General features: G+C 35.9%; 2 pseudogenes; one reads left to right on the forward strand and one right to left on the reverse strand.

Annotated features, from left to right (window-relative positions):
• Positions 1 to 4,156: 4,156 nt before the first annotated feature.
• Gm15075 lies at positions 4,157 to 6,719 on the reverse strand (annotated as a pseudogene).
• Positions 6,720 to 6,793: 74 nt separating this feature from the next.
• On the forward strand, positions 6,794 to 7,738 carry Gm15074 (annotated as a pseudogene).
• The last annotated feature ends 3,162 nt before the right edge of the window (positions 7,739 to 10,900 follow it).

Raw genomic sequence — 10,900 nt, forward strand, 5'->3', positions numbered from 1 at the left:
TTACCCAGGTCTTATACCTTTGAAGTACAAACAACAATCACCATGGCATGGTATCCCTACGGATATAGTCATGGCAGGTATATGTTGCCACTAACCAATATCTCTCTAATTGAACTTAAGGTTCTTGCAACATAAGGAAATCATGACAGATACTTGAAACCCAGCCAACTACTCAGAGATAGTAAAGTAATGGATTTTGGAGGAGAACTTTGGACCACCATATTACTGAACCATTGTAATATTTAAATACATCCTAAGTATATTTTGTTATAGCCACATATATGTATAAATCTTATTTATCACCAAATAAACACCTCTTTGCAAAAGATAAAGAAAAAAATTTAAAAGCACAACCATTCAAAATTCAAAGATCCGATCACTATGTGGTGCATAGTTCAGCAGACATATCTATACTACAACTATTTCATCTAAGGCTCAGTAATTATTGCAGAAAAAAAGAGCAGAAGGATTATAAAAGCCTGAGGGACAGGAAGTTTACAGTATCTTCTAGGTATATCAGAGAAGCAACACCAATGAAATCTCGTGAATATTGCTGAATAAAGATGAACCACACTAATAGACACACTACTGTACAAGAGGAAAACTTTCCCTCAAATTGAGGGTCTTATTTTTTATTATTATTGTTGCATACATACATACATACATAATGAATATAGATATAATGTGATATTGTATATTTTTAGTGTATTTATACAACTTAAGAGCTGACAGTTTTGTGTTGGATAAACAATTAGGAGGCTTATCACTGGGGAAGACTAATTCTTTCTCAGTTATCATTTTTGTTTGTAGCTCTTCATATAGAGGTGGGGCCCGTGAGCTCCATCCTTCCAAATTAGTCTATCTATTGGTATTAACATTAATTTGTATATTCATTTATTAAACATAATTTTCTTAAATAATTAAGAGGTACTAAAGATACAGAATAAATAACATATTATCCCTACATTGAGGAATTCTTTGTTATTCTTTTTCCCATAATTTTTATGGAATATATTTTTGGATATGACCAGAGAAATATTTTAAAAACTGGAATTCATTAGCTGAATGTAAGGTAATAGTATTAATGGAAGGTTCTTTAATGAGGCATAGAAAAGGATAACCTAATGAGAGTTGATAATTTTCACTTGGATGTGGTATGTTGGAGTCATGACAAAATTTTATAAAGGCAAAATGGAATATAACGGCCTTGGAGTCAAAGCTGGGTTGGTTATATTATTGATGTAAGAATCCTAAAGGAACAGATGGCACTGTAAAACTCAGCCTTTACTTTTGCTTTTGCCCTTCATGCCAAAAATAAGGGGTAGGAGGAGTGATTCCTGGGCCGTCAAGCTTAGGCTGAGACTGCAGTATTCATTTGCTTAAATATAAGTCAAAGTGGCAGTTCCAGTTTCTCAGCCATCAAGTAGTCTTTATGTGATCACACAGTAGTAATCCATTTCTCACACTCTGTGGAAAAGCAATGTAACGTGAAATCCCCTTCACAATTCATTTTTAGGATGACATTGACCACTGAGGTATCAACTCCAAAATTTGTTTTTGTGCAAACTAGAAAAGTTCCCATTTTCTTCAACAGTTTTCATTGCTGAAGTTTAACTTGGGGTTATCATTCTAGATTGGCCTAGCAACTTCATGTAAGCTTTCTGTTAAGTGAAGGTTATGAAATGGTGGAGAGAAATTTCCTAAAGGATACTGATCTGAAATATAAATTCCTGTAAGTTTCTATTGCAAATGGAAATGTATTACACCAGGGAAGAAAGATAATTGTCTTTTCATCAGGCTCACATCCTTTTATCACTATCACAATATGAGACATTACAATATTACTAATTTGGCACTTTAAGTGATAGAGTTAAGCTAATAGAAAGTTTAACACAGTCCCAAAACATGTCAGATATCTAGAAGCATGTGTGAAAATTCTTTTGTCACCCACCATTAATTATTCAAAACACTCTCAACATCCTAATGAGTGATATTCCTTGGAAAATGTTGGCAGGATAACAGAGAACTGTTTGGATTTGTTTAATGTGTTTCTGCTTTATATAGCACTATTTTCAATTACATATGCTTAATCACATATATACACAAAAAACAAAAGCTAAAAGGATGTATTTAGTATTTGGCTGTCCTATCTTTGCATATAATAAATTTTAGTTGCTTAATCCCATTATCCTCCCTTTGCCTCTCTCCCTCTTCCACTAAATTACTTCTTCCTACTTCAGCTGTCTTGTTTAATTGGAGTTACTTGAAAGAACATAAATGTGAGGTTATTCACTGGAACATGAACAACTTTTTTGGTGACTACACAAGAGAAAATGATAACACACTCCCAGTCACTGTGTGACCCTCATATGCGTGAGTGATTCCTCATATGTCCCTTTCCCATCCATAATTATCTTAGAGTTTTCATTGCTATGATAAAATACTATGACCAAAACAACTTTGGAGGAGAGGGTTTATTTCAGTTTATAGGTTCACATTACAATCCATCATCCAGGGAAGTCAAAGCAGGAGCTCAAACAGGTCAGAAACTGTTTGCTTTCCCGAACTTTATTTAATCTGCTCTCGTGTACATTCCAGGACCCCTGCTGAGGAGTGGCATCATTCACAATGATCTATGATTTCTCATATCAGTCACTAGTAAAGAAAATACACTACAGACTTCCCTATAGGCAGAGCTTATGGAGGTGTTCTCTCAATTGAGAGTCCTTCTTCCCATGTGACTCTAATTTATGTCAAGTAGACAAAAAAAAAAAAAAAGCCAAGACTCAGAGAAAATGTTAACAGCCTTATGCTGTATATGTCCCATGTATATAATCACAGTTCTGAATGGAAGTGCCAAGTCATAATCAGATTGGGTTTTTTTGTTACACCTCCATATCCCAGCCATTACATTTGTGTTACCCCACCTTATTCTCAGTCTCTTCTATTCTTCAATGTTTTCCATATCTTGATGAGGTTCATAGAGATTTTCTACTTAGAACCAAGCGCTTCACTTATTTTTGGAACTTTGAGAAGTGTAAAAAAAAAAAAAAACAAGATTTTTATTTGAAAGGAAATGTCATACAATCACAATATTATTAAACTTCTCTTTCCTGGTAGTCTCTGCTTCCCAACAACAGAGTCATTTCATTTATTTTTATTGTGGTTGTTGGTACTATTGGTTCCAGTCTACCAACTTGTGGCTTGTTTTCTGTTCTATCAGACCTTCTGGGTTCCTTTTTTTCTTTCTCCTGATCTCGTTTGCATAGTACATTTAGAGGTTTTGGTTTCCCTTTATTATGCGCTTAGGATCATAGAACAGATAATACGTTTTCATACATGTTATTAAATTTTACTATATTTCAAAAGCCCCACAATTCAACTTTCAAAGCTCACAATAAAAAGGTGTTTATTTTGTTTTGTATATTCACCAAATACTATTATGCTACAGTCTTTTTCAGAACATTTTCATTACTTTGGAAAGTCACACCATGTATATGAGAAGTCACCCATATTTTTCTCAATACTACAGCCTTGTTTGTTTGTTTGTTTGTTTGTTTGTTTGTTTGTTTTGAGACAGGGTTTCTCTGTATAGCTTTGGCTGCCCTGGAACTCACTCTGTAGACCAGGTTGTTCTCGAACTCAGAAATTCGCCTGCCTCCCAAGTGCTAGGATTAAAGGCGTGTGCCATCACACCAGGCTCAATACTACAGTCTTAAGTGCAACTAATTACATTCTGTTTCTATGTTAGGATAGTCATTTACTATAAATAGACAATGTAATATGGTATGTTGTGACAGTCTGAACTTGACAGCAGTAATATCAAATTAATCCATGTGATGATATTCATTGGTACTTTCTCTAAATGACCAAATACTTTGTTAGATGGATATACCCTTTATCATCTGAAAAAAGAGTTGTTTATACATTTTAAATTTATTTTGAACAATGTTATTAATTCTTACATTAATTAATTAATCCTTTATTTACAGTACAAAATTAAAGCAGGATAATGGTTCTGATCCATGATACTTCCAGGTCCTGGATCACACCCTGTGAAGTCAGGGAGGCAAACACAGGGGTCACTTCAACTTGTCATACTCAAGGGAGAATGTCACCTAAAACATTAGAAGATCTGATTCAGTCTTAGTCTAGATTATATTTCTCCATACTGTGAGATTATGACTGGCATTTTGGGCTTACTGGTGAGACCTGTGGGAATATTCTCGATCTTTTGCATCACTAGAAGTCTATCAATGACTATATGCCTCCTATCCAGCCAATTACAATTAGGACATGTGATGAAGAACTGGCACCCATTTGTCCTGGGACCATTGTTTTCTGCTATAAATTGACCATGTTAAGTACAGGCAACCCCAGAACCATCACCATTAACAAAACCGCCACCCTAGATCACAAAATCCTTTATGATTGTATAGAAGGAGCTTCCTTTGTATCCTATAGTAGCAGCATCCTTTCTGAACTCTCAACTGCAGAATTTCCTAAACTTCTCTTCCGTCTTAGACATCACATTAGCAAACATCTCAGTCTTCATGCCACCAACTTCCTGGCTGTCAATGCTAACATCAGAGAAAAATACAGGGTTGAGTGATCTAGAATTCTCCACCACTATTGCTTTGCTCTAAATACATCCCAATAGGTTTTGCTTGGCCCTTTAATGTCATTTATCTTATATGTGTACCTAAGAATTTTATCTCACTTTCCTATATTTAATTTTTCTTAGAATCAAAGTAAAAATCATCATTTTAATAATGTTAAAGTATGAAATATAGCTTATTTATAATATAGGAAAACAAACAAACAAACAAAAATACAAATTTCCAAATGTTCTCATGAACACAAAAAGAAATGTTGTACCCATAATGAGGTTGCTTTCTATTTTCTAACTATCCTTCTTAGAATATCTGACCTGATTTCTGTTGCTATGGACTGGCTTGTCTTGGGAACCTATATATAAAAATCATACAAAGTATCACTTTATGCCTTGTTTATTCTATTTTACATGACATTCTCAGGGTCTAGCTATATTTCTATGTTATAAACTAAAGCAGTACTTCATTTCTCTTTATTTAAACTACTTTAATCTAATTTATTATTAAATAAAAATAATTACATCGTTTTGTCCCTTCCTTTCCATTTCCAACATTTTTCCAGGACTATTTTAGCACCTTCTCAAAAGGCTTTCTTTAATTATTACTGTTCTATTTATACATATAAAGGCATAAAGTGGCTCCTGATTCACGTGTATGCTGCCTGTATGTATATGACTTCAGGGTAGACCCCATTGGTATTCAGTTGGATAACCAATGATGGAGCTTCTTTCTGGTAGAATATTACTTCCTCTGCTCTCAGCATCCTCTAGTTGCCTATGTCTTGTCTAGATCCAGACCACGGCATAGAAGCATGCCTACTGGCATTGTACTTGTTCAGGTTTTGTTTATGTAGCAATGTTGAAGGTGAAGTTTCTCTGTCATATCTAGGAAACAAAATCTCACAGCAGATTTTGTGGTTCTCTTGGTCTCACAATCTTTCGTTCCCTCTTCTTTGATCTTCTGTGAGACATAGGTGCAGAAACAGTTTGGTATTTTGACCTGTTGTGGCTTTCTATAATGGTTTTCATCTGATGCAAAAAAAAAAAATAGTTATTTGATGAAGGGTAGAAGCTACATTTATTTGTGGATATTGGGATAAGTTTTAGAATACAGTTACTTGTGCTTTTCTAAGAAAGAGGAAGCAGTGGGTTCTCTTCAAAGACCCTTGTCATCATCACTATTCCTGGTAAGTTCATGAGTTTATAGTACCAAGCGTGATTTGCCTTGTATTGAATGAGATTTAAGTTCAATTTAATAGCTCTTAGTTCTTGCCAAGATACTTATGCTAGTATTAAACCTGTAAACGATTCTTGCTGTTTTGAGGTAGTTATGGTTCATAGTCATTATAGCTGGCTAGGACTATTGATTGTTTCCCCAAATTTGAAACTTACATAACAACTTGTGATACAATGAAAGGTGATCCTCAGGGTGGGAGGCTTTGGGGTCATATCCAGGTCAAATTCCCTAAATCCTATACTCAAAGTGCATGTTGCCTTCAATAATGGGGACTTGTCTTCACGTTCTAGGAAGTACTGTTTAGTCTGATGCTTGGATTCCAAGGGAAGGTTCTCATAGCTGGTACTGGGAGTTTTGTTAATCTATTATCACTCTTTCACTTGCATATTGTGTACTTATGCTTGATCTTTGACAAAACACTTGTTTAACCTCCTTACCTACTATTAAACAAATTGTTGGGTTTTGTTGTGGTTGTTTAGCTGCAGGGGTTAGTTTTATTTTTTTACTTTAAAGTTAAATAAGATGACTTGCTTGCAGATAATGATGTAGAGAAAATTTTAATTTTTACATATAACCCAGTTCATTTGTCTGATGCTGTCTATACTTTTGGTATCATATCAAAAGAAATCTAACTTCCTATCTAATATTGGCGTTTATGACATTTCATGGGGGTACTTTTATTCTTTCCCATTAGCATTGATAGATGAATTTTGGAAAACAGAGTTTCTCTGCGCAGCCAAGGCCAGCTGTGTTCTGAGGATCCTGCTTTAATGGCTTCCTGAGCACTGGATTAACAGGCATATGCCACTCGATCTAGCATAATGGTCTTCATTTCTAACCAACCTCAAAGTACTTTCTATTTTTCTTCATAATTTCATCACTAACTCAAAATTTAAAAGTACATGTAAGTAGCCTCTAGGGCACCCTTGGAAAGCCCAGGGATCATGGCTGACTTGGCACGAGGTTGCTGGACCAGCCTAGCCCTGCTGCTGTCCTTGCAGAGTGAGCCTGGCCATCCCAAATCCCAATCCTAACTAAACAAAACAAAACAAAACAAAACAAACAAACAAACAAACAAAAAACAAACAGAAAAGATGACCAAGGGATCAGACACGAGGTAAGAAATGTGGCAAAGGCCATAAAGTATAAAGGCAGAGAGAAACTTGGCCGAAATTGTGCTTTGAGGGAGGGCAGACTACATTTTACATCCAAATCCCAAGTATGGATTTAATGAAGGACAATTTCAGGCACCAGTATCACCCTGTGATTCTCAGGAGACTACAGTAGATCATAATTTTAAGTCAAGTTAATCCAACTGTACCTATTGACTTAATCCATTTTGTGAGTGGGAAAGGTGTGACCATCCAACCACTTAAAGGGGATTATGGAGTCCAGCTTTTTCAAGATGGTGCTGATCCTTTTCAAGCACAAGTTAATTTGAGGTGTAGTTAGCTTCAGAATTAGCCATTGCTGCGAATGGGGAAAACAAATGGTGGTGGTGTTACTACTGCCTTCTATGACCCAAGGCGTCTAGAAATTCTGTGCAAGCTTGTCCCATTCCTTCTGTGAGGACAACCCATTCCAAAAAGAATGCTCCCTCCTGAGGTGTTCCTGCCATATTTTACTGATGCAAAAAACAGAGGGTACCTGGCTACCCTGCCAAGTTTCCTGAAGTAAGGTTTGATCACGCCACGAAGTATGACTACTTTGTTCTTGAGATCACAAAAGATGAACTAACTCTTCAGAATGCTCAGCACTTGGAATGATCCAAGGCAGACTTTCTTTGGTCTTGCTCCTGGCTGGATGGTGAATATGGCCAATATGAAAATTATAAAACCTTCACAACCACAGTTGAGAATTATCTCAAATATTACAGCTCCTTCCAGTAAATCAGACTTGTGAGCCAGTCAGGGATTGAAATGTGGATTCTTAAAGCCTCAGGGTTGATAACCAGCCTTCACTGTGGTTAGATCTCTTATTCATTTTCCATCTGACATTAAATCATAGGCAGCAACTGTGGCATGGAGGAAAAACAAGTACATTGAAATTTTTCTGAGGTTTGTGAATTTTATATATTTCTTGTTGCTACTATCTTCTGGTTTATTTCCACTGTAGTCAAGGGAAATATTTCATATAATTTCAAGTTTTTTTTTTAATTTAAAAGTAATTTTTTCATGACAATTCATATTTCGGTAATTATCTCACATACATATAAGAAGAATTTGTATTGTGTTGTTTAGAGGTAAAGTGTCATATACATAGGCATTCACAAAACCTTTTGGATTCCAAGGATTAGATTTTTTGCTAATTTCTTTTACTTATTCCAGTATTTCTATAAAAAAAAAAACTGTTATTGCAGGCTTGTACAACCACTCTGGAAATCAGTCTGGCGGTTCCTCAGAAAATTGGACATAGTACTACCGGAGGATCCAGCAATACCTCTCCTGGGCATATATCCAGAAGATGCCCCAACTGGTAAGAAGGACACATGCTCCACTATGTTCATAGCAGCCTTATTTATAATAGCCAGAAGCTGGAAAGAACCCAGATGCCCCTCAACAGAGGAATGGATACAGAAAATGTGGTACATCTACACAATGGAGTACTACTCAGCTATTAAAAAGAATGAATTTATGAAATTCCTAGCCAAATGGATGGACCTGGAGGGCATCATCCTGAGTGAGGTAACACATTCACTAAGGAACTCACACAATATGTACTCACTGATAAGTGGATATTAGCCCCAAACCTAGGATTCCCAAGATATAAGGTACAATTTGCTAAACACATGAAACTCAAGAAGAATGAAGACTGAAGTGTGGACACTATGCCCCTCTTTAGAATTGGGAACAAAACACCCATGGAAGGAGTTACAGAGTCAAAGTTTGGAGCTGAGATGAAAGGATGGACCATGTAGAGACTGCCATATCCAGGGATCCACCCCATAATTAGCATCCAAACGCTGACACCATTGCATACCCTAGCAAGATTTTATCGAAAGGACCCAGATGTAGCTATCTCTTGTGAGACTATGCCGGGGCCTAGCAAACACAGAAGTGGATGCTCACAGTCAGCTAATGGATGGATCACAGGACTCCCAATGGAGGAGCTAGAGAAAGAACCCAACGAGCTAAAGGGATCTGCAACCCTATAGGTGGAACAATATTATGAACTAACCAGTACCCCGGAGCTCTTGACTCTAGCTGCATATGTATCAAAAGATGGCCTAGTCGGCCATCACTGGAAAGAGAGGCCCATTGGACACGCAAACTTTGTATGCCCCAGTACAGGGGAACGCCAGGGCCAAAAAGGGGGAGTGGGTGGGTAGGGGAGTGGCGGTGGGCGGGTATGGGGGACTTTTGGTATAGCATTGGAAACGTAAATGAGCTAAATACCTAATAAAAAATGGAATAAATAAATAAATAAATATGTGATGTTGTACCAAAAAAAAAAAAAAAACTGTTGTCCATGTGGTTTAGTTCATTCAGTCATCTTACTGTTAAGTAAGACCTTTTCAAAGCCCTATGGAAATCATTACACAAGCTTTCCTATTAATATATTTTTTTACATTTTGATACCTACCTCCACCCCTACATGATAGGAACTATCAAAGTTTACTCCAGTGAATGAAAAAATTGGAGACATTTCACAAGTCAGTTCTACTTGCAAAAATTCTCTAATTCTCTCTCACCCCCTTCTCTCTCTCCGCTAGATATCTTTTTCTGGGTAGCTCTCTTTTCTCAGAGATCTGGCCAACATAGTTCAGGTTTCTCAGTTTCCCTAATTACTCTCTCCTTAATTCATGGAAACAAACTAGCTCTGCTTTGACTCTCCTCTATTATTTCAGAGTTTGAAATATAGGTTTACATAGGAAAAATGCCATCCAGGGACTCACTTTAATTAATTTATTTTCTGTGTGTCACTTGTCTGTCCACTGTGTAAAATTAGTCACAATCAGGTACTGCTTAATGATGGGCGATCAATTCTAAGAAATATATTTTTAGGCAAGGATTGTTTCCTTATTGTTCAAGCATGATAGAATATATATGTACAAACTAAGATTGCACATTGGTATTAGTTAATATAATATAAGAACATCAGAATATCATGGTATATGAATAGCTGGGACATCATTATGCAGAAAGAGACTAATTTAGTATATTCAGCTCTCCTTTCCAGTTATTCTCATTAGAGAAAGAAAAATATACTAGAGTCCAGTATATATCTCATTATAACCAGAAATAAGAAACACCTCTGTTTTTTATTTGCACATAGCTTAGGGTTATAGTAATAGTAAATGTTGAATCTAAAGTGCAGGGTCTTCAGTGACTTGTGAGATTTATCCACTTTGTCCTATATTCCCTGATAATTATGTCCCTTTTTTTCTTGTATGACGCTGAAAGTCATTTGCTTTCCATTTCAGACAATATCTCTAGATTTGCTCCTAGGCAACACATAATAAGTCTATCTTTACTTAAAAGGCTCAATGCTGCACCTATTTTATATCAGGTACTCAGTGATGTTTCAGCTAATGAGCAAATGAAACTCTAATTAGCCTCTCATCCTTATGATTCAATTTTCCCTTCTAAAGATGTTCCTTATTATTCTTAACTAAACAACCATGGTTGGATCAAACATCACTAATGTGACATAGAATTTAGTACTCAGAAACCACTCTAAATGCTTCTTTGCTTTCACATTTTTAGCCTGTTACTGTCATATTAAAGAAAAACAAAAAAACAGATCATATTTTCCTAAGGTAACTTAAAAGTGGCCTGATATACATATTCATATATTTAATTTCCACTGCCTTTATATCATAGATTTCATTTAATCAACTATTAATATTAATTAGGACTTAGAGATTATTACTGGTAGTAGATTTTAATTTTTATTTTATTTTTGAGTTTATAATTTAATTATACATTTCTCACTTACCTTTTTTCTCTACAAGTTCTTCCATATACCCTTCCCTACTCTCCTTCTAAATTAGCAATTGTTATAACATATCCGTACACACACAGACACACACAGACACACAGACACACAGA

This window comes from Mus musculus, chromosome X (assembly GCF_000001635.26).
Source record: "Mus musculus strain C57BL/6J chromosome X, GRCm38.p6 C57BL/6J".
In the NCBI taxonomy this organism is placed as follows: Eukaryota; Metazoa; Chordata; class Mammalia; order Rodentia; family Muridae; genus Mus; species Mus musculus.